This window comes from Giraffa tippelskirchi, chromosome 12, assembly GCF_054371585.1.
Source record: "Giraffa tippelskirchi isolate mGirTip1 chromosome 12, T2T-mGirTip1v1.2.pri, whole genome shotgun sequence".
NCBI lineage: Eukaryota > Metazoa > Chordata > Mammalia > Artiodactyla > Giraffidae > Giraffa > Giraffa tippelskirchi.
Window position 1 is genome coordinate 50,500,830 of NC_137286.1, and position 21,615 is coordinate 50,522,444.

The 21,615-nt window shown below is 43.7% G+C and overlaps 1 protein-coding gene across 11 annotated transcripts in view; it reads right to left on the reverse strand.

The window, feature by feature from the left end:
- Positions 1 to 15,580, reverse strand: part of AKAP13 (A-kinase anchoring protein 13) — a 318,012-nt gene extending 302,432 nt beyond the window's left edge. For all 11 annotated transcript variants that reach the window (XR_014071355.1, XM_081550449.1, XM_081550455.1 and 8 more), the window contains exon 1: positions 15,371 to 15,580. The gene's annotated coding sequence lies outside the window, so the exon portion shown is untranslated. The remainder of the gene's footprint in view (positions 1 to 15,370) is intronic.
- Positions 15,581 to 21,615: the final 6,035 nt, after the last annotated feature.

Sequence of the window (21,615 nt, forward strand, 5' to 3'; positions counted from 1 at the left end):
GCCATGGACCGCAGCACGCCAGGCCTCCCTGTCCATCACCAACTCCTGGAATTTACCCAGACTCATGTCCACTGAGTCGGTGATGCCATCCAACCGTCTCATCCTCTGTCATCCACTTCTCCTCCTGCCCTCAATTTTTCCCAGCATCAGGGTCTTTTCCATAACCACCTAAAAACTTCTATCTTGTCTAATTTATACAAGTGTTAATTGCTCCGTCGGGTGTGACTCTCTGAGACCCCATGGACTGTAGCCCACCAGGCTCCTCTGTTCATGGGATTCTCCAGGCAAGAATACTGGAATGAGCAGGGCAGCCAGTACTTTCTCCAGGGGAATCTTTCCAACCCAGGGATCAAATCTGCGTCTCCAGCATTGTAGGCGGATTCTTTACCATCTGAGCCACCGGTGAAGCCCAATTGATACAAAACTTGGCCCAAAAAGAGTCCTTCTTCAAAAAAGTATTAATAAATGTGTTACCTACAGGCATCCTCTAAAGTAAAATGGTGGGTTCCAACATTTAACTAAGTCAATCTCAATTACTCAAAGTTCACAATACAGTATTATTATTTAACAAACATTCCTTCTAAGTTACCAAAAATTTAGGTAAAACAGGATGAAAAGCTTAAACCTGGGTGTATTTAACGTTATAAAAAGGTTCAAAAGCCAACTCATCTCACTTGTAAGTTTTCAGTGAAGAAAAAGGGCAGTGGAAAAAAATATTTGAAAAACAACATGATTTGACTGAGTAAAACGTTCAGGGCCATTCCCACCTAGCCCCATTAAAAGAACAGATTCCCACCCATAATAAAAGTGTTATTAAGTATACAGGCCAAGCTCTCAGAATCCTTCTTTCTGCCATCACGTACTAAGGTTTCTCTGGCAAGATCAGCTCAACAAAGATTCATCAACAGGTTCCTCTGACCAACAGGGCTGTAAAGCAATGATGACAAGGAACTTGCATGTCCTGCCTTAAGGAAATCACTCAGACACAATATTTACCAAAGGGTTCTATTTATTGTTCTGTATTAGAAAAAGGGCGGTGGAGGGGAGATATTTAAAGTACAGCAGGGTGGTTGGCAACAATAGTAAGAAAATTAATTATCTAAACCAAAGCAGCAAGGGCGAAGTCACTGCAACTTTGAAGAATCTTCACTGATGTGAAAATACCATCTCTTCCATTTCACGTCCAAGAAGTTTTGTAGTGTCCTCCCAGTCACCCGTCGAGGACTCAATGAAAGGTGACTTTAACACATTATTTCACAGAACAAAAGAATTCAAGGGCAGAAGGGGAGCACTAACCAGCTCAAGGTCACACAGCTGGTTAGGTGACAAGACACACAGCTGAATTATCGTCTTCCTTTCCAATCTTTTTCCAGCTACACAACTTTGCCAGGTTAAATGTCATTTTATTGGGTGTGGAGAGGGGAGGAGAAGGAATCAGGTGACAAGTGAGGAAACTAGCAAGGGATTCAGTTACAGAGTTATTATCTCCTAAGCCAGGAGTGAAAAGGAAAAGAATTTTTCCCAGCAATTAGCATGCATGACGACTCTGCTCACTTGACAAAGTCACTGTGCCAATTGCTTCAAGATCACTTCAAAACCCCACAGGAATTAAGGACCATTCACGTCGAAGGGGATGCAGGAAAGAAAACTGCACCACAGTTCACAGAATCATCCAGATCTTTGCATCCTGTATCTTACAGTCCACGTAATTCCATCCCCTGGCATTAAGCAAAAGATGTGCATACCACCCCAAAAAAACACTCCTGGTGTGAGAAAAACTGGGCGCAAAGCTAAGGGACCGGGGAGAGATGTTTAATATTTCACGGTTCATACCTACATTTTTCTTACTGAAGACTTATGTCCTTAACATTTCAGGACTGTTAAAATGAACCTAAAAAACTGGTCTTTCAACTTCCAATATAGGTTAAACATGAACTAATTAACTGTTTGTAAAACACTTTGAAGTCGTGAAAGAGTATGTAAATGTTAATTATTAATGCTGATCCACAAAGCCCCTGCATCTGAAGTAGAATACAATTTTTCAGGCAAGTTTCTGCTACTTTCAAGGTACAAACATGGAAGCCCAGCATGCTTTTAGGAATTCTAGGAAAACTTGAAAGGCAGACCACAATGATTTCTATTTACAACAAGAACAAGCTGGAATTTTAAGCCGGCTGTGTTGGGTATAATTATATCAGAATGAATAAAAAATGTCACTTATGCCATATATAATAAAAACTAGAGTATGTTTATAGTCACAAAGCCCTGGATGAAAATTATAGTCCATTAACCTGAGAGGGGCAAAAATCAAAGCTCTGAACCATACTTTTCTCATCAAAAAGGCAAGGAGGATAAAACCTATCTTACAGGATTACTGTCAAGAATTGAGGGAATGTAAATCAACACACGATAATACACATGCAGGCATCCAGTACTAGTCTCTCCTTCCCTTTAGTGACTTAACTTTTCAGAAGACACTTTTTGGGAAATGGCCTGATCTTTAGTAAAAGATCTCTCTAGAATGAAAAAGTCCTTTAAATACACACTATCTTATGTTCTAAGCACACATACGGCACTCATTTAGCAGGAGGGCCCAGGCAAAAACTTTTGGTCATTCCTGTCCACTGACCCATATACATTCTTAATCCTCAGAGGCAGAAAGCACCTCGGCCAGGCCCCAAGGCTTCATGTGACCAAGTGAACAATTAGGACTCTGCTTCTCAAACTCGAGCTGTCCCATTTTCCTCCTAAATAACTCCCAAACTGCAAAGCCACAGGCAGAGTTCCTTTGTATTCTGAGCCCACCCTCTCTGTGCACAAAGAATGCAAGGTTAAAAAAAAAACCCGCTTTCCTCCAGACAGATTAAAGGTAACAGAAATGATCCCCACGCAATGCCACAATGGGTCTCTCTTCTCCAACTCCAGAAAGGCAACTACCTTAAACAGGGCAGAACTCAACAGGCAACACTAGGTACGTGGACTGATACAGAGATATTTCAAATTATACTGCTGTGTTTTCAGAGGTGATTCATCAATTACAGAAAATGTCAAATCTGCAAAAACTCCCTGTCACCTTTGGCACTGTTATCACCTAGGAAAAAGAATGCTTCTAACGATCTAAGTTAGTGCAGAAACTTATAATTCAAATTAGGGAGAAAAAAAAATTCACGTTTGAGTCAATTTAGCTGAAGTGATCTGCCCACCACAATACGAACACAACACAACGTCCCCTTTGAACAACATGGTGCCTCAACTAGCTTGGTGAGGAGAACATGTGCTAACAATTTTCGCAGGAGCTGCTGTGAACTCTTCTATCAAAACCACCCATACTCTCCTCCCCTGACTTTCCCCCTGGTGATCAACGGCTCAAATTTTCAAGACAACAGACCACAGTCAAAGACCCATCTGTGGAAGACACAGTGTGAATAACCACAAACAAATGAAACTGCATCAGCCCAGAGACTCACCAACTGAGCAGATGCTCCAAAGCATTAACTGTTTGAAAATGAAACATTAAACTATATACAAAGATAGATATAAATATAGCAAAGTATTTAGGAGATCCAAAAAAATCCATTCTACCATCATCTCACTCTGCAAACAAAACTAGAGATAACACTCTGTGATAAACTTCTTCCAAACTATCTTGTGTGTAAAAATTACACACAATACACCCCTGTGTGTGTCTTTGTGTGTGCTTCGTCACTCAGTCATGTCCGACTCTTTGCAACCCCAAGGACTGTGGTCCAACAGGCTCCTCTATCCATGGGGATTCTTCAGGCAAGAGTTCTGGAGTGGGTTGCCATGCCCTCCTCCCGAGGATCTTCCCAACCCAGGGATGGAACCCAGGTCTCCCCCACTGCAGGCAGATTCTTTACCATCTGAGCCATCAGGGAAGCCCCAATATACCCCTGCATCACATTTAAAGATCACTGATAGATGGGCACAATAAAGGACAGAAGTGGTACGGACCTAACAGAGGCAGAAGATACTAAGAAAAGGTGGCAAGGATATACAGAAGAACTATACAAGAAAGATCTTCATGACCCAGATAACCACACTGCTGTGATCACTCACCAAGAGCGAGACATCCTGGAATGCAAGTCAAGTGGGCCTTAGGAAGCATCACTGTGAACAAAGCTAGTGGAGGTGATGAAATTCCAGTTGAGCTATTTTAAATCCTATAGATGATGCTATGAAAGTGCTGCACTCAATATGCCAGCAAATTTGGAAAACTCAGCAGTGGCCACAGTTTTCATTACAATCCCAAAGAAAGGCAATGCCAAAGAACATTCAAACTACCACACAATTGCACTCATCTCATATGCTAGCAAAGTAATGTTCAAAATTCTCCAAGCCAGGCTTCAACAGTACATGAACCCGTGAACTTCCAGATGTTCAAGCTAGATTCAGAAAAGGCAGAGGAACCAGAGATCAAACTGCCAACATCCCTTGGATCATCGAAAAAGCAAGAGAGTTCCAGAAAAACATCTACTTCTGTTTTATTGACTACACCAAAGCCTTTGACTGTGTGGATCACAACAAACTGTGGAAAATTCTTCAAGAGGTGGGAATACCAGACACCTTACCTGTCTCCTGAGAAATCTGTATGCAGGTCAAGAAGCAACAGTTAGAACTGGACATGGAACAACAGACTAGTTCCAAATAGGGAAAGGAATATGTCAAGGCTGTATACTGTCACCCTGCTTGTTTAACTTATATGCAGAGTACAAAAGCAAAGTGTCAGGCTGGATGAAGCACAAGCTAGAATCAAGATTGCTGGGAGAAATATCAATAATCCCAGATATGCAGATGATACCACCCTTATGGCAGAAAGGGAAGAACTAAAGAGCCTCTTGATGAAAGGGAAAGAGTAAAAAAGCTGGCTTAAAACTCAACATTCAAAACAGCAAGATCATGGCATCTGGTCCCATCACTTCATGGCAGATAGATGGGGAAACAACGGAAACAGTGACAAGATTTTATGTTGGGGGGCTCCAAAATCACTGCAGATGGTGACTGCAGCCATGAAATTAAAAGATGTTTATTCCTTGGAAGAAAAGCTATGACCAACCTAGACAGCATATTAAAAAGCAGAGACATTACTTTGCCAACAAAGGTCCATCTAGCCAAAGCTATGGTTTTTCCAGTCATCATGAATGGATGTGAAGGACTATAAAGAAAGCTGAGCACCCAAGAATTGTTGATTTGAAACTGTGGTGTTGGAGAAGACTCTTGAGAGTCCTTGAACAGCAAGGAGATCAAACCAGTCAATCCTAAAGGAAATCAGTCCTGAATATTCATTGGAAGGACTGATGCTGAAACTGAAGCTCCAATACTTTGGCCACCTAATGGGAAGAACTGAGTCACTGGAAAAGACCCTGATGCTGGGAAAGATTGAAGGCAGGAGGAGAAGGGGATGACAGAGGATGAGATGGTTGGATGGCATCACTGACTTGATGGATGTGAGTTTGAGCAAGCTCCAGAAGTTGGTGATGGACAGGGAGGCCTGGTGTGCTGCAATCCACTGGGTCACAAAGAGGCAGACACGACTGAGTGACTTAACTGAACTCATATCCTTAGAGACTGAAAATGAACAACAGATTTCACTGATAACACTTTTATTGTGCTTAGAGGAGAAAAGTTTTCAACAGGTTTGGAGTTTTAACTTCCTTGGGCACAAATATACAAGGTGTTTTAGGTCACTACTATTTTGCTTAAACCCGCCTCCCAAGGAAAGAGACAAAGTTTAATCCCTGGGTCAGAAAGATTCCCTGGAGGAAATGGCAACCCACTCCAGCATTCTTGCCTGGAGAATTCCATGGACAGAGGAGGCTGGAGAGTCCATGGGGAAGAGGTGGACACAACTCAGCGACTAAACAACAGCAACAACTACCCGCATATACACTGTTCTCTCCTGCCCCATCCTCGGCCTCCCTGTTCATACTCTCACCTCAAGTTCTTTGCCCCTGATGCTCCTTCCACTCAGAACATCCAGAGACCTTCAGGTCTGCTCTCGTCACTTCCCTCAGGTCTCGCTCAGAAATCTCATCTCAGAAAGTTTGACCCCCCTCCCCCAATTTTCTGAATACTCTTCATCTTCTTCCCACAGTTATCATGCCCGGCCTTCTACCTGTTCATGTTCTGCTTCTCTCGCTAAGATGTCAGCCGCTTGACGGCAGCAGCTGCCTTTTGTCACTGAAATCCCATCACCTAGAACAGTGCCTGACAACAGAGGGCTCCCAAATATGTGCTGAATAAATTAACAAACAACCCTACAAGGTATGTCGCGGTGCCTACTTTACAAAAGAGAAAGCTGATTTTCAGAGACAATTTACCTAAAGCCACAGAGCAAATTAAGTCGCCAGACACATCTGAAAGAGCCAACACTCTACCCACTGACTCACTTCATCCTGTGCCATAGGAGGAAATTACAAATACAGGTTAAGAAACAAAGATGTAAAAGAAAGCATCGTTATATCAAAGTATCAGACCACTTTTCTGCTCATCACTAGAGCATTTCACATCTTTGATTAATCTCATGTATATACTACAGAGGTGGTAAAGAATCTGCCTGCCAGGCAGGAGACACAGCTTCCATCCCTGGGTCGGGAAGATCCCGTGGAGAAGGAAATAGCAACCCACTCCAGTATTCTTGCCTGGGAAATCCCATGGACAGAGGAGCCTGGCAGGCTACAGTCCACGGGGTCACAAACAGATGGGCATGACTTAGTGACACGACTTTTTCTGTATTCCCTACAGAGTAAAGGCTAGCTACATAAACATTTAACAAACATTTCTTTGATATTTATACACACAGACTTGAAGACTCCTGTAAGGAGACCTTGAGCATCATCAATAAATTATACTCTTTCAAAGGATTTCAATTTCCAACCGTGATGGAGTACCTGGATCCAGACTCCTTCCTGCTCTCACCCTCCACCAACAACCAAAAAAAACAGACTGCCAAATGGCAATATCTGTTAGTCACTGGACCACCAACAGTACAGGACTGGGAAGAGGTGAACTCCACACAAGCACCAGCTTTCTCAGCCTGGAGACACATCCTGGACCATGTGCTTTGAGGAGCCCAAGCAGAGCAAGGCAGGCTTGCTAAGTAGGAAGTCCAAGAGCATGAGGAGCTCAGGAACCTAAAACCAGAGTGCTAGAAAGGAGGGAGTTGCATGAAGAAGGATCTCCAGAATCAGCAAAGAGGCCTGCCTGAGTCTAACCATGAATAATAAGCTATGTGTGCGTACTGTAAATCTACAAGGGCAGGCAAAGAAGGACCCAAGGACCATATGCTACATAACCCCAGAACTCACACAGGGCTGGCAGACACTCAGACCAGCAAGAACAGAGAACGTACCATTCTTCAATGAAAGCTATGGAGGCTTCATGCCTTAATAATGGGGTGAAACAAGTCTTAGAGTAAAAGGATACAGCCAGGGTTGATCTAACTTGGACCAATCAACAGCAATCAACAAATTAAAATTCACCATTTCTAGGATCTAACAAGAAATTACCACGATGTGACCCAAAAATGGGGGGGGGGGCCTATAGAAACAAATAATGGAATTAATGAACTAGGACTTTAACAACTATGATGAGTATTACACACATGACCAAGAATTTTTTAAAGGAACATTAATAGACAAATAAAGGAAATAAAAAAGATTCAGTAGCAAATTGAATCCAACAATATATTAAAATACATCATGACTGAGGATTATCAGAAAATTACAAGGCTAGTTCAACACTGAAAAAGCAGTGTAATTCACCATATCTACCGATTAAAGAAGAAAAAATATATGACCATCTCAACAGATGCAGAAGAAGCCTGTGACAACATTCAGTACCCATTCATGATAAAAACTCAGCAAATTAAGAAACAGAACTTTATCAACTTGATAAAGAACACCTTTACCACTACAAAAACAAAAACTATACACAACATCGTTAATGGTGAAACATGAATGTTTTCCCCTTAACATCAAGAAAAGGTCCACTTTCAAAACTCCTGTTCATCATCATACAGGAGGTCCTAGCCAGTTCAATAAAGAAAAAGAAATAAAAGGCATACAGACTGCAAAGAAGAAATCAAACTTCCTGTATTTGCCAATGACATTACTATCTACGAACAAGAGCCCAAGTAAGTTTAGCAAGTTTTTAAGACAAAAGGTCAGCATAAAAAATTCAATTCTATTTCTACATACTAGCAATGAACAGGAAATTGAAATTTTAAAAGTATCATTTACAACAGCACCAGAAAATATGAAATACATATTAATCTTTATTTTAAAAACACGCAAGATCCAATTACTAAAATCTACAAAACACTAATTAAAAAACTAAAAAAAAAAGGTCAAAATAAATAGAACATCATAAATCATGTTCATGACTCAACATGACTAAGCTGTCAATTCTACCCTAAGTGATTTACAGATTCAATACAGGGCCAATCAAAAATCCTGGCAGGATTCTTCTTAACAAGCTGATTCTAAAATATACTTGGGGGGAACTCCCTGAAGGTCCAATGGTTAGGACTCCACACTTTCACAAGGACCCAGATTCAATCCCTGGTCAGGGAACTAGGGTCCCACAAGCTTTGAAGTGCAGCCAAAAAATAAATAAGTAAATAAAACGTACTTGGAAAGGCAAAGCAACTAGGATACTCAAAGATAATTCTGAAAAATAACACAATTAGAGAACTCGTACTACCTGATTTCAAGATTTACTATATAGATACAGTAATCAACAGTGTCATAAAAGAAAAATGAAAGACACAGACCAATATGACAGAATCCAGAATCCAGGAACAGACCCACACATACATGATCAACTGGCTTTCAGCAAAGGTACAAAGGCAATTCAATGGAGAAAGACGTCTTTTCAAAAAACATGCTGGAACAACTACACATCCATGTGCAAAAAAACAAAAAACAATCCACACTTTGCACCATTAGAACATTAACTCAAGTGATTCATAAACCTAAACTGTAAAATTTCGAACTATAAAAATTCTAGGAGAAAAATAATAGAGCAAAGTCTTTGTACTTTCAGGTGGGGCAATAATAAGAAAGCAAACAACTAATTCAAAAAGTTTGAAACTCTAATTCAAAAAGATACATGTGCCCCAATGTTCACAGTGGCACTATTTACAGAAATACGTCCAAATGTGTGTGCCCACACACATATACACACACGCGATGGAGTACTATCCTGATTTTTTTTTTAATTTTCATTAACTATAAAAAGCTATTTGGAGGACAAACAGGAAAAGTTGAATATGCACTGAATACTACAGAACCGTTCAGATGTCATCATTATAATTAGTTATACAGATCAAGGCTCAACTTTTTCTGTGAGATAGTAAATATTTTCAGCGTTGTGGATCACAGGGTGTCTTGTAACTGCTGTCACTGTAGCACCAAAGCAACCACAGACAACATGGAAACAAAGGAACACTGCTGTGTCCCAATAAAACTTTATTTAAAAAAAAACAAACAGTAGTCCACATCTGGTCTGTGGGCCATAGTTTGTAAACAAAACTCTGGTGACAGGGAGCAGAGTAGTGGCTGCCTATGGTGAGCTACGCAGCAGAGTGAGGGGTGAAGGCAGAACTCTCTGGAGAACACAAAGGAACTTTCTGGGGTGATGGAAACATTCTATACCTTTATTGTGCTGTTAAGTTACATGCATGAATATATTCATTAAAACTTGTCAAACTCTGTACACTTAAAATGGGTGCATTTTATCATATAAACAATGACTCAATAAACCTGATCTGTTTACAAACTGTACTCTTTTCAGGTGACAATGTCAGTGATGTGAAAAGCATGCCTTTTGCAGCCAAAATAAAGTGAATTCAGATTATTCAAATTTTAGCACCAAAATTTAAAACTATGTGACCACTACCAAATCATTTTCGTGGGTGTTTCCCCCTCCTGAAAGTGTTAGTCACTCAGTCATGTCCAACTCTTTACAACCCCACGGACTGTACCCTACCAGGCTCCTCTGTCCATGGAATTCTCCAGGCAAGAATACTGGAATGGGTTGCCATTTCCTTCTCCAGGGGATCTTCCCAACCCAGGGATCGAACCTGGGTCTCCTGCATTGAGGCAGCTTCTTTACCATCTGAGCCACCAGGGAAGCCCTCCTAAAATGTGTCAATAATTCCTGCCTCATAGATTTGTTTCAAAAATGAAATAAATCGTAGGATTTCCCTGGTGGTCCAGTGGTTGACTTCATGCTCCCAATGTAGGGTTCAATCTCGGGTCTGGGAACTCATATCCCACATGCCACACAGCTTAGTCATACATAAAATGTAAGACACACAGTATAACATCTGACACATAAGAGGCACGCTCCCCGATTTGAGTAAACCAATTTTTTAAACATAATTTTTAAGAAAATGAGTCAGAAAAGATCAGACAGTGACTAGGCTAGCTTCTTTCGTACCCTTCTGAAACATTTTGACATTCTTTGTTCACTGTTTATTGTGGTTTCACCTGACTTCAAGTACTGGGATCCAATGTCAGTTTCTTTGATTTCAGAGTAATGCGGGTCTCCCAGCAAGCACTGAATTTAGAAAAATATCCCATAACAAATACGTTGTAAAAGTAAATCCACAAAGAGGCAAAAGTGACAAGTATCCATTTTCCTACGTAAGAATGGCAATAGAAATGGTGTAATATTTATAAAGAAAAATCAATAAACTTCACTGGATGTTTTCCCGTTTTATAGACTAGGATTTGAATTTTATCCAAACCAGTAGGGAACCAACAAAACCACAACATGACAAAGCACTTGTACAGCGCTTTACCTCCAGAGTTTCTCATTGACAGTAGAGGGCAGGAGATTGGATGACAGTATCAAATCTGTCCTTATTTTATAAGTAAGGATGCTAAGTCTGAGACACATGAAGTGGCCTCCTCAAGGACACACTGCCAATAATTGGTGAGGCTCAGGAAGTCAACCATGCGGTCCTGTATCCATGCTTTCAGCAGATATCACCAGCAATTCCCTTGGGTTGATGGAACCTACATTGCATAACTCCAAGGTACTTTTCTCTTGCTTGACCTCTTCAGTTGTCTAAAAGACTAACTCATTACAGTGCAACATACTTAATTCCTAACCATGCAGGAATAACTAGCCTTTTGAAGTGGTAAAGACGATTTCTGTGGCCAAACACGGGCTTACGATAGGATCATAAGTGAAAATTCAAAAGGACTGATTACTAATGGGAGAGCTTACTGAGTGACATGAACGGTAAATCCCTCACACTGTTTCCTTCTCCCCACCCCAACAGCTGCGTCACGCACACTGATATCCGCCTTTCCAGGGCTCTGAACACAGCTCTGAAGACGTAAAAAAGGGAAACACACCATTGTCCTACACAACCATTTGTTAACAATCGTCGTATCTCAGTATCAGGCCTACTGGTGCCTTCTTTGAGCAAGGACTGACCAAAATGGGTTACCTGTCCACCTTCCACTCACTGTATCCCAATCGACCCCGAGGTGGACTACAGGACCACAAACGCGGAGACACGTGAAGGAAGCAAACTTCTTTCCAGCAACAGCGTCCTCCTCTCGCCCCACGGACAGCGGGTAAGACAGCCTGACAGTGACTCGGGAGCACAGATTCCAAGCGGATGCTGTCCCCGTCAGTAATAACCCTGCGTGTTCAAGCGCACGGCAAGGTTAACTTTAAAAGGGGATTATCAGAAGTCCAAGGGGGTTCATCTAGCTTTGTCAGCTTTGGTTTTTTCCCCTCAATCTGTGAGCCTGGTCAAATATAATTTTTAAAGGTTTACTGTAATCCTTCATGATTAACTTTTTGCCTTTATTTTATTTAAAAAAATGGAAAGATGAGATTCAATATACAGAAATGCCCATGACAGGTTAATATTTCTAGAATGTATCTATCTCACTTGGTACTGTGAATTTTCTAAACAATACGCTGGTATAACTGATTTAAATCACTGCTTCCTCCCACAAATGGTGGCACCTTCAAACGTGTTTTTGAAGAGGAAGTAATACCACCTCTGTTAAACCACAGGCCAGTTCCATCTTAAGCAAGTTTGAGAAATGTAGTCATAATCCATATCTATTATTTTTCAAAATTAAGGTAAAATAAGGAACAACTGGAACTAAATAACTCAGATACCCAACTCCAAGTCTTGAAAACAACCCATTTCTGACCATTTCCTAAACACTATAAATGCAGAGTTCTGTCCTACTGAGTCACACTGCAAGGCCCACTCAAAGATTAACAATGGACTAAGAAGATAAAACTGGTAATTCTATTAACATTCAGTTCAACTTCACCTTTAAAAAAATTGTATTTAAGACTCAATTCTCAGAAGCAGTCCCTCTTTTTTTTTATTGTTATACTAGGGGCAGTACTTTTATTTATAGAGTTAACAAATCAAAACAAATAATTATCCATATTAGTATCAGCAGGAATACCAAATATTATTTCACAACAGCCACTACGTATTTCTTTTTTTTAAATTAATTTATCTTAATTGAAAGCTAATTACTTTACAATATTGTGGTGGTTTTTGCCACACATCAAGATGAATCAGCCACGGGTGTACGTGTGTCCCCCATCCTGAACCCCCCCCACCTCCCTCCCCACCCCATCCCTCTGGGTTGTCCCGTAGCACCGGTTTGAGTGCCCCGGTTTTGAGTGCCCCGGTTTTGAGTGCCCCGAGAAGCATTCCCTCTTTATGGTAAACAGCTAAACCGCTATGCTCAGATGCATCCGACTTTTAAATATCCTTTAAATCATACAAAAAGGTACCCAAATCACTGTCATTACAGCTACCAGGTAACAGGCACACTATGAAGATCATCACACAGCTTCATTTATTTCTACGAATGCTCTAAAGTATGTTACTACACCTTACACAGTAGGAAACCGAAGCTTCGAGGGGATAAGGGACCTGCCGGCTCAAGGCTACCCACCTAGTCGACGGAAGGGTGGGGATTTGAATTCAAATTTACCTAATTCCAAAGAATTTGCATTCTTCTACACTGTGCTACCTCCCCAAGTCACAACCGAGGTATAAACAGGCAGGGGAGGGAATGCATTTGTCTGGCACTCTTAGCCATTTCCACAAAAAAGGGAGAAATTTTCCCAATCAGAAACCACTTTACAAAATCCACAGCACACGATTTAAACCTCGATTCTTTTCAAGATGTAATTAATGGGTTAACAGGAAAGGTCAGACATCCTTGTATGAAGTACACTAAATCGCATTACAGGCCTGCAAGTAAGCTGTCACCGTGAACGAGTCCCCAGGTTCAGTGGTTCTCTGGGTCCCATATTCGGGTGAAGTACCAACCAAGCCACTTCACCCAATACAAATACCTCCTGAGCACCTGTGCTGTGTTAAGACTCCTTCTGGGCCAAGAGGCACACAGCTGAGACTCATCACAGCCCTCGGAGTTAACAGGTTGGAAGAGGAGTCCGTTTATACTACAGATGCAGTTACTAGTCCTCAAAGAAAATGAAGTCCCAGAAACCCTAAGACAAAGGTATGTATAACATGCTATCAGAGAGGCAGAGCAACTGATCTGCTTGTCACTTAAGGTTCTAAGCAGTGTTTGTTTACATTCTGTCCCCCCCTGACAACTCCCTCCAACCTCTGTCAACCCCTCCTCCCAGCCCCCACCCCACCCTCTACACACAAGCCATCTAAAGCTGCACAACTTTGGGAAGGAGAGCCCAAAGAGCAAGGATTATGACTCCTAAAACCAACCTTGTGGCTCTACTTCGAAAATCCAAGCTTATGCCATCAGGACATTTTTCTTAGCTTTGTCAGGTGAACAAAGTTGCAAAATGAGGCCAAGGAAACCAGAAAAACCCAGGGCACACCTCACATCGGTCCCTCAGCAGGAGAAACCAATCGAAAGGCAAACTGACCCGCACGGTGTTTGGTTCGAAGTTTTCTTGTTAATTTACCAGACGGCAAGGGAATATTTACAACTGATAGAAACACATTCTGGTCATTTTCTTCCACCACGCAATTTGACAGACATTTACGCTGGTTCCACCGTGGGGATTTAAACAGAATCATTCTGACTTCATAAGCCAAATGAACTGAATTCAGCAGACGAAGCACCCAAAGCTTGACAACAGGGCTTGCCGTGTGCAAATCCCCAAGAGACCACGGAAGCCTGCCTACAGGACTTTAACAATGATTTATCACAGCTGATCACAGTTCCTTTACAAACTTGCAGAAAATGATTTTTCCAGCGTTTATCCTGATCTGGGCGATCCAACGATTAAAAAAAAAAAATAGAAAAAGTTACTTATGAAAATAAAACCGGAGAGGGGGTTGCTGAACGAGAAAAAAGGCACTGTTTTTTACTTTAGTTCTGTATGCCTGCGGCAACAAACTCTCAAAATAACTTCACTGAGGAGTGTTAAAGCTAAGACCGAACACCAAATATTGCTAAATCCAACTTACATTTGTGAACTCCTGAGTTCACAGTTAAGATCTAGAAAACTAAATACTACGGAATCATTTTGCTCTAAGCACTATTACCAAAAAAAAAAAAAAAACCCTATCCTTTCTTCTGATGGAAAAACTCTTGAGGACTTCCCCCATATTTATTTTAAAAGTTTAACCTACTGGTTGACTTTGGGAAAAAAGAGGGGGGAAGGAAGGAAGAGGGGTTCAGTAAGTCTTATTTACCAAAAAAAAAAAAAAGTATTGTTCGGTTTCAAAGTTTGGCTGCACTAGAACTCGACGAGAGCGGAGCCCAGGGCACGGTCCCAAGGCGGGTCCCCCCGGGCTGCACGTCTCCGACCCCGCGCGGCGCCCCGGCCGCGCCCCCGGGAGCAGCCGCCCAGGGCGCCCCCGCGAGGCCGGCCCGGCCCGCCGTGTTTACCGCTCGCCGCGGCCCGCGAGAGCCGCTCCCTCGCGTCCGCGGCACTTGTTCGCCGGCTCCCGGACCGGAGGGACCCGCGGAGCAGCCGCAGCTCCCGGGAAGCAACTGCGGCCCCCCGCTCCGGAGGAGCCGACCCGGAGAAGACCGGGGTCCGGGCCCCGCGGGGATGCCTCGCGGGAGGCGGGCACGCAGCCCGGCGGGATCGGCCGCGCCCCCCCCACCCAGCCCGCGAGCGGAGGCGGCCCCGGGGTTGAGCTGCGGGAGCGGCGAGGCGCGCCGCGGCCCCGGGCAGACAATGCGTGAGCGGGACCCGGGCGGGGTGGGGGCCGGGGGGCGATCCCCTGCGCCTATGCATCCCAGCCCGCGCGTGGCCCCGGCTGCAGCGGCCCGCCCCCCCCCCCCCGCGACCCCTCCTCTAACCGCAAAACTTCCCCCAATTCCGCCGAGTTCAGTCGCGCTCTCACCGTGCGGCGCCCGGGGCTCCCCCGCGGGCCGAGCTGGAGCAGCTCCGCACCTTGGCCGCGGAGAAAGACAATAAGCGGCCGCTCCCCCGGCGGCGACGGCGGCTTGGAAACTGCGGCGGCCGAAGCGAGGAGCGGGCGCGGCGACCTCGGCGGAGCCCAGGAGCCTCTCCGCAGCTGCTCCGGCTCGGCGCTAACCCTGCACACAGCCCCAAACCGCCCGCGCATGCGCCGCGCGCTGCGCGCCGCTCGGGGGTGGGCGGGGCACCCGGGGGGGCGGTAACGCCTCCGAGCCCTCCCGTGAGTGAGCGCGGCGCCAAGGGGCTGCGCGCCCGGGTTGCGCGGCAGAGCTGCCCATCAAACCCCTCCTGGCCAATAGGAAGGCCCCTGGGCGGCCCCTCAGGTTGCTAAGGGAGGCTGAGGTTGACCGCAGCCGCTGCGCTGCGGCGAAGTGATCAAAGTCAGGTGGCTGGTAGAGGTGCCGACTGAAATGCTCACCCACCCTCTCCTCTACTCCCTGACTCCGGAAACCGCCCTTCCTCTGTGTGAGGGTGCTCACCTGAGCTGCAGCACTTAAGCATAACACACCCTGAAATGATTTACTCTTCTCTTGCCCTCCCCTTGAGATCAGAAAGTGGGGTCTTTACTAGGAGTGGAGTGCAGTGCCTTGAGAGTCGCTGCTAGGGTATTCAACAAGTGTTTTAGGTAGATGGGTGGCTGGCCCTAGGATGGCATCGGGATTGTGACAGGGTATTCCGTAAACTTTGGGCTTTGCACCGCGAATCTTCAAGTTGCAAAGACCTTAAAAATCATCTGGCGGCTTTTGAGAAACAAAATGTGGTCTCTTGGTACGCGAAGAAGCTCTTTTTGAAAGTTGTGCGTTTATTTTAGTGTATGTTGTGGGAAAATGCCTATCACATCAAACGGCTATTTTCATTGGTATTGTTTCTTAGATAAGTTGTAAAAATGAATCTATTTAGAGAAAAACCTTCAGTAAAAAATGAACACACTTTATATGAACTTCATATGAGTTTAGAGATGTGCAAATTGATTGTAATCAAAGCAAGAACAGTGGTTACCTAGAGAGAGAAGCATTATTGACTGGAAAGAGTAAGGCGGGTGTTGAGCACATTTGGTATTTTGATCTGGATGGTAGATAACAAAAGTATAGACTTACGGTGAAAATTCATCCAGTGTACAATGAAGATTAGTGTACTTTACACATATTCATATTTTTATATCAATTTAAAATACTTACAAAAGATATGGCCCACAAAAATGTGAAGACGCAAATGACTATCTTTTGTGAAACCCTGATCCAGTCAAGCTCCTACCAGAACGGGGGTATTGTGGATACTTACTGCCTGTATGGGAGACGGAGCTGCCGGCCCCACCATCGCTGCAGCTCAGGGCTGTCTTCCTTCTCCGCTAGTCTCGGCGGGGGCGTCAGGAATGGGCCCCAACCGCCTCGGGCCCCACACACTGCGCCAGCGAGTCAGTCCGTAGGCCCCAGCAATCTGAGGTCGGCCAGCCCTCCCCTCACCAGCCCTCGCCCCAGCCAAGCCTTCCCCACCCCAAATCTCTGGGAAGGAAGATGCCTCCTGAGAAATCTGGATGCAGGTGAAGAAGCAACAGTAGAACCAGACATGGAACCACAGACTGGTTCCAAATTGGGAAAGGAGTACGGTCAAGGCTGTTTATCGTCACCCTGCTTATTTAACTTATATGCAGAGTATATCATGCGAAATGCTGGGCTGGATGAAGCACAAGCTGGAATCAAGATTGCCAGGAGAAATATCAAGAACCTCAGATATGCAGATGACACCACCCTTATGGCAGAAAGTGAATAAGAACTAAAGAGGCTCTTGATGAAAGTGAAAGAGGAGAGTAAAAAAGTTGGCTTAAAGCTCAACGTTCAGAAAACTAAGATCATGGCATCTGGTCCCATCGCTTCATGGCAAATACATGGGGAAACAATGGAAACAGTGTCAGACTTTATTTTGAGGGACTCCAAAATCACTGCAGATGGTGACTGCAGCCATGAAATTAAAAAATGCTTTGCTCTGTGGAAGAAAACCTATGACCAACCTAGACAGCATATTAAAAAGCAGAGACATTACTTTGCCAACAAAGATCCGTCTAGTCAAAGCTATGGTTTTTCCAGTCATCGTGTATGGATGTGAGAGTTGGACTATAAAGAAAGCTGAGCGCTAAAGAATTGATGCTTTTTATTTTACAATATTATAGTGGTTTTGCCATACATTGACATGAATCAGCCACGGGTGTACACGTGTTCCCAAAATGAATAAATTAAAAAAAAAAAGAATTGATGCTTTTGAAATGTGGTGTTGGAGAAGACTCATGAGAGTCCCTTAGACTGCAAGGAGATCCAACCAGTTAATCCTAAAGGAAATCAACCATGAATAATCATTGGAAGGACTGATGCTGAAGCTGAAACTCTAATACTTTGGCCAACTGATGCGAAGAACAGACTCATTGGAAAAGACCCTGATGCTGGGAAAGATTGAAGGCAGGAGGAGAAGGGGATGACAGAGGATGAGATGGTTGGATGGCATCACCAACCCGATAGACATGAGTTTGAACAAGCTCCGGGAGTTGGTGATGGACAGGGAAGACTGGTGTGCTGCAGTCCATGGGGTCACAAAGAGTTGGACATGACTGAGTGACTGAACTGACTGACTGACAGCCTGTATGAGGCACTTTCAATTGTTTGGCTCTAAATCTTAGAAGGGTTCCTAGCCTTGAGCTGAAATTTGCTTCCCTGTAAGTGAACCTGGTTCTCATGTATATTTTCTTAGTTCTGCCTCACAGCATGAAACACCAAGGCCAGCCATTTTCCAGTGCTGCATGTGAAAATATTTCCCAATCACCTTATCATTCCCTCCTCCATTCTCACTCTAATCTGTCCTGTCAATATTTGAAAGGTAGCCCAGAGAAAGGAAACTCCTAGATCCTAGATCCTGCCCAGACTCCTAGATTCTGCCCAGAGGCACCCACCTTGGGCAGGTCATGCCTTCTCGAAGAACCTCAGTCTCCTGTAAAGCAAGGGAACTAACCTAGAAAACCTCTAGGACCCTAAAACGTGAAAACCTCATGATCTTCTCCAGCAACCCGGCTGGTCTGTTACAGAAGCACCAGCATCTGTTCCCGTTTCTAGCGACTGCTGACAGCAATATTCCCTACTCCCTGTCTCAGCAGGTTTTATACCTTCCCAGTGAGCTGCAGAAAAGATCAAGAGTCCAGCATTTTTCAAAATTTACCATGCCTACAAATCACCTGGGCCACTTCATTAAATGTGGATTCTGACTCAGTAGGGCTGGGGTGGGTTCTGGGATTCAGCATGTCTAACAAGCTCCCAGGTGATTCTGATGCTGCTGGTCTGGGATCTCCCCTTGAGGAGCAAGGTGCTACACATTTCCCAGCTACGCCCTCTGTCTTCTTGGGAAGTCCTAAGTAGTGATCTGCATGGTCGGCACTTTCTCATCCTCCAGGCACCAGCTCTCATCCCACCTCAGAGAAAACATCTATCTAAAATAACTCCTCTTAGTCTCTCTCATTCATATCACTCAGACTTACTCATAGCATTTATCTCAGTGTGAAAGTATCTTGTTTGTGTTTCTATTGGCTCTCTCTAATGTGAGCTCCCTAAAATCTGTTTTGTTTACCCCTCTCTCTCCTACACCTAACAGACTACCAATGGGAATAGTTAGGCACTCAGAAGTTTTGCATGAATGAATTTGTACAGAAGGAGCTACCGTGAGGTGCCCTGGAACTGACAGGCCCTGATACTAAAGACTTGCTCTTCCAAGGGACACCAACTGTCTCTGTTCAGTGTGCCCCATTTCACCAGAAAGAGATTTGGAGTTCAGTCATTCTCTTGCTTTCCTGGGGAAGTTTTCAAGCCAGGAAAGATACCAGGGTCTTATCAAGCAGCAGTAGGATTTTGTGTCTCTCAACTATCTCTAACCTGTCTCTCTAGTCAACTTACATAGCTCTCCAGTTGATTTACACAAGGCTTCCCTAATGGCTCAGCAGTAAAGAATCCACCTGCAATGCAGGAGACCCAGGTTCGATCCCTGGGTAGAGAAGATCCCCTGGAGAAGGGCACGGCAACCCACTCCAGTGTTCTTGCCTTGGAAATCCCACGGACAGAGCCTGGTGGGCCAGTCCATAGGGTCACAAAGAGTCGGACACGATTGAAATGACTGAGCACAGCTCAGCACATAATACCTGTACCTCTAACAAGAATAACCGTCATTTTACAGAGTCCCTTGAAAATGCAAAAGCAAGGAAAAAAACAAAATCAGTGCAGTTGTAAGAACATGAATTTCTCTTGAGATCTGTGATCCTGAAAATGTCTACTTTTGCAGAAGAAGGCACTCTGGAACCAACTTGCCTTGGGGCTCTTCTTTCATAGCAGTGGACTCTTTACTCCCTTTGAATATGAAGAGTACCCTGCTGTGGCCCTTAGGAGCTTTTGCTTTCAGTCTCTTGCTTGGGGTGAAGTCAACTGCACCACAGTCTCAATTCCATTGCTTCATCATATGATTAAACCTGAGCCAGTCAATGTTTCCTATCCACAGGTCAACAATTATTAGTTCAGACTTGGGCATATGACCCCCAAACAGGCCAATTAGGGGCAGCAGGAGTAAATTCTACCCTCTGTTCAAACATCAAGGTGGCTAACATTGTTTTTCTCAACTGGAGACTGGAAGATAGGCTTATCAGCCATCTTGTTGCCTTAAGGACAGAATCTCTTCACTCAAAACCAGCACAGTGGAGAGGTAGAGAAATGAAGAAAAAAAAAACCAAACCAACATCTCAGTGACACTGATTGGACAACCAAATCCAGCAATTCCTGAAGCTAGAACAACACATAGGCTTTTCAATCCTGTAAGACAATCAAACCAGTCAGAGTGGAGGTTTCTGTCGCTGGCATCCACAAGAGTTCTAACTGATACACCATTTGGGAGTGGATGATCCCTGGTCAGTTCTTGGACCTGCTTCTCAATTCAGTTACAAGTAGCTACTTGGATTTGAGATGAAGAACAAGGTTCCTGGCTTTAAGGAACTGAGTCAAAGAGGGAAACAGAGGATCAAGCAGGAAACCAGAAGTGTAATTCCCTCACAAAGGCAGATGTCGGGTGTTAGGGGGCTTAGAGAAGAACACTTAAGGGGGTGAAAGTTCCAGGGAGGCATCAACAGGAGCGACTGTAAAACCAGGTCTTGGAGGACAATCCACCGGTTAAAGGACAGTGGTTGGTATAGCTAGTGCAGGAGGTTTGGGTGTGTGTGGCAAGCAGAGAGGACATTGCCAGGAAAAGGAAGAGCCAATGCAAAGACGCGGAGGTATCAGAAACACAACACACACAAGAAACTGAGCAATAACGGGGAACAGGTGAAGCTGGAAGAAGTCAGCCAAAGCCAGGTTACACTGCTTTGCTAAGTATGGCCTGAAAGGCCAGGACAAAAACTCTAAAGGATTTTAAGCCATGGAACCAGGATGAAAACAGATTTTTATCTTGAAAGATCACCTTCATACCATGTGTTTAAACTGAATTTAAGTGAGGGATGACGATGAGGGTGGGGAACAGGAGAATCTCTAAGAGAAACTGGGCTCCAGTTGGAAGGTTCTGCAGTCCAACACTTTTTCACTTCATGGGTGATTGAGAGAAATTTTCTTTCTCAATATCAAGCCCAAACTTCTCCAGTAGAAATATATGATGAGCCACATATGTGATTTAAAATTTTCTAGTAGCCACATCTAAAAAGAAACAGAAGAAATTAATTTTAATGGTATTATATTTAAACAAATGTATCATAAACATGGTCATTTCAACATGTGATACATACAAAAATTTATTAATGAGGTATTCTTTTTTTTCAACTTTCAACTAGAAAGGGTTAATTTTTGGTTTGTTTTTAAATTTTTCTTTGGAGTAGAGTTGCTTTATAATGTTGTGATAGTTTCTGCTGTACAACAAAGTGAATCAGCTATACGTATACACATCCCCTCTTTTTTGGATTTCCGTCCCATTTAGGTCACCACAGAGCATTGAGTAGAGGTCCCTATGCTATACAGTAGGTTCTCATTAGTTACCTATTTTATACTAGTACTGTATATGTCAATTTCAATCTCCGAATTCATCCCACACCCTTTCCCCCTGGTATCCATGCGTAGACACAGACACTACATCTATGTCTCTATTTCTGCTTTGCAAATAAGT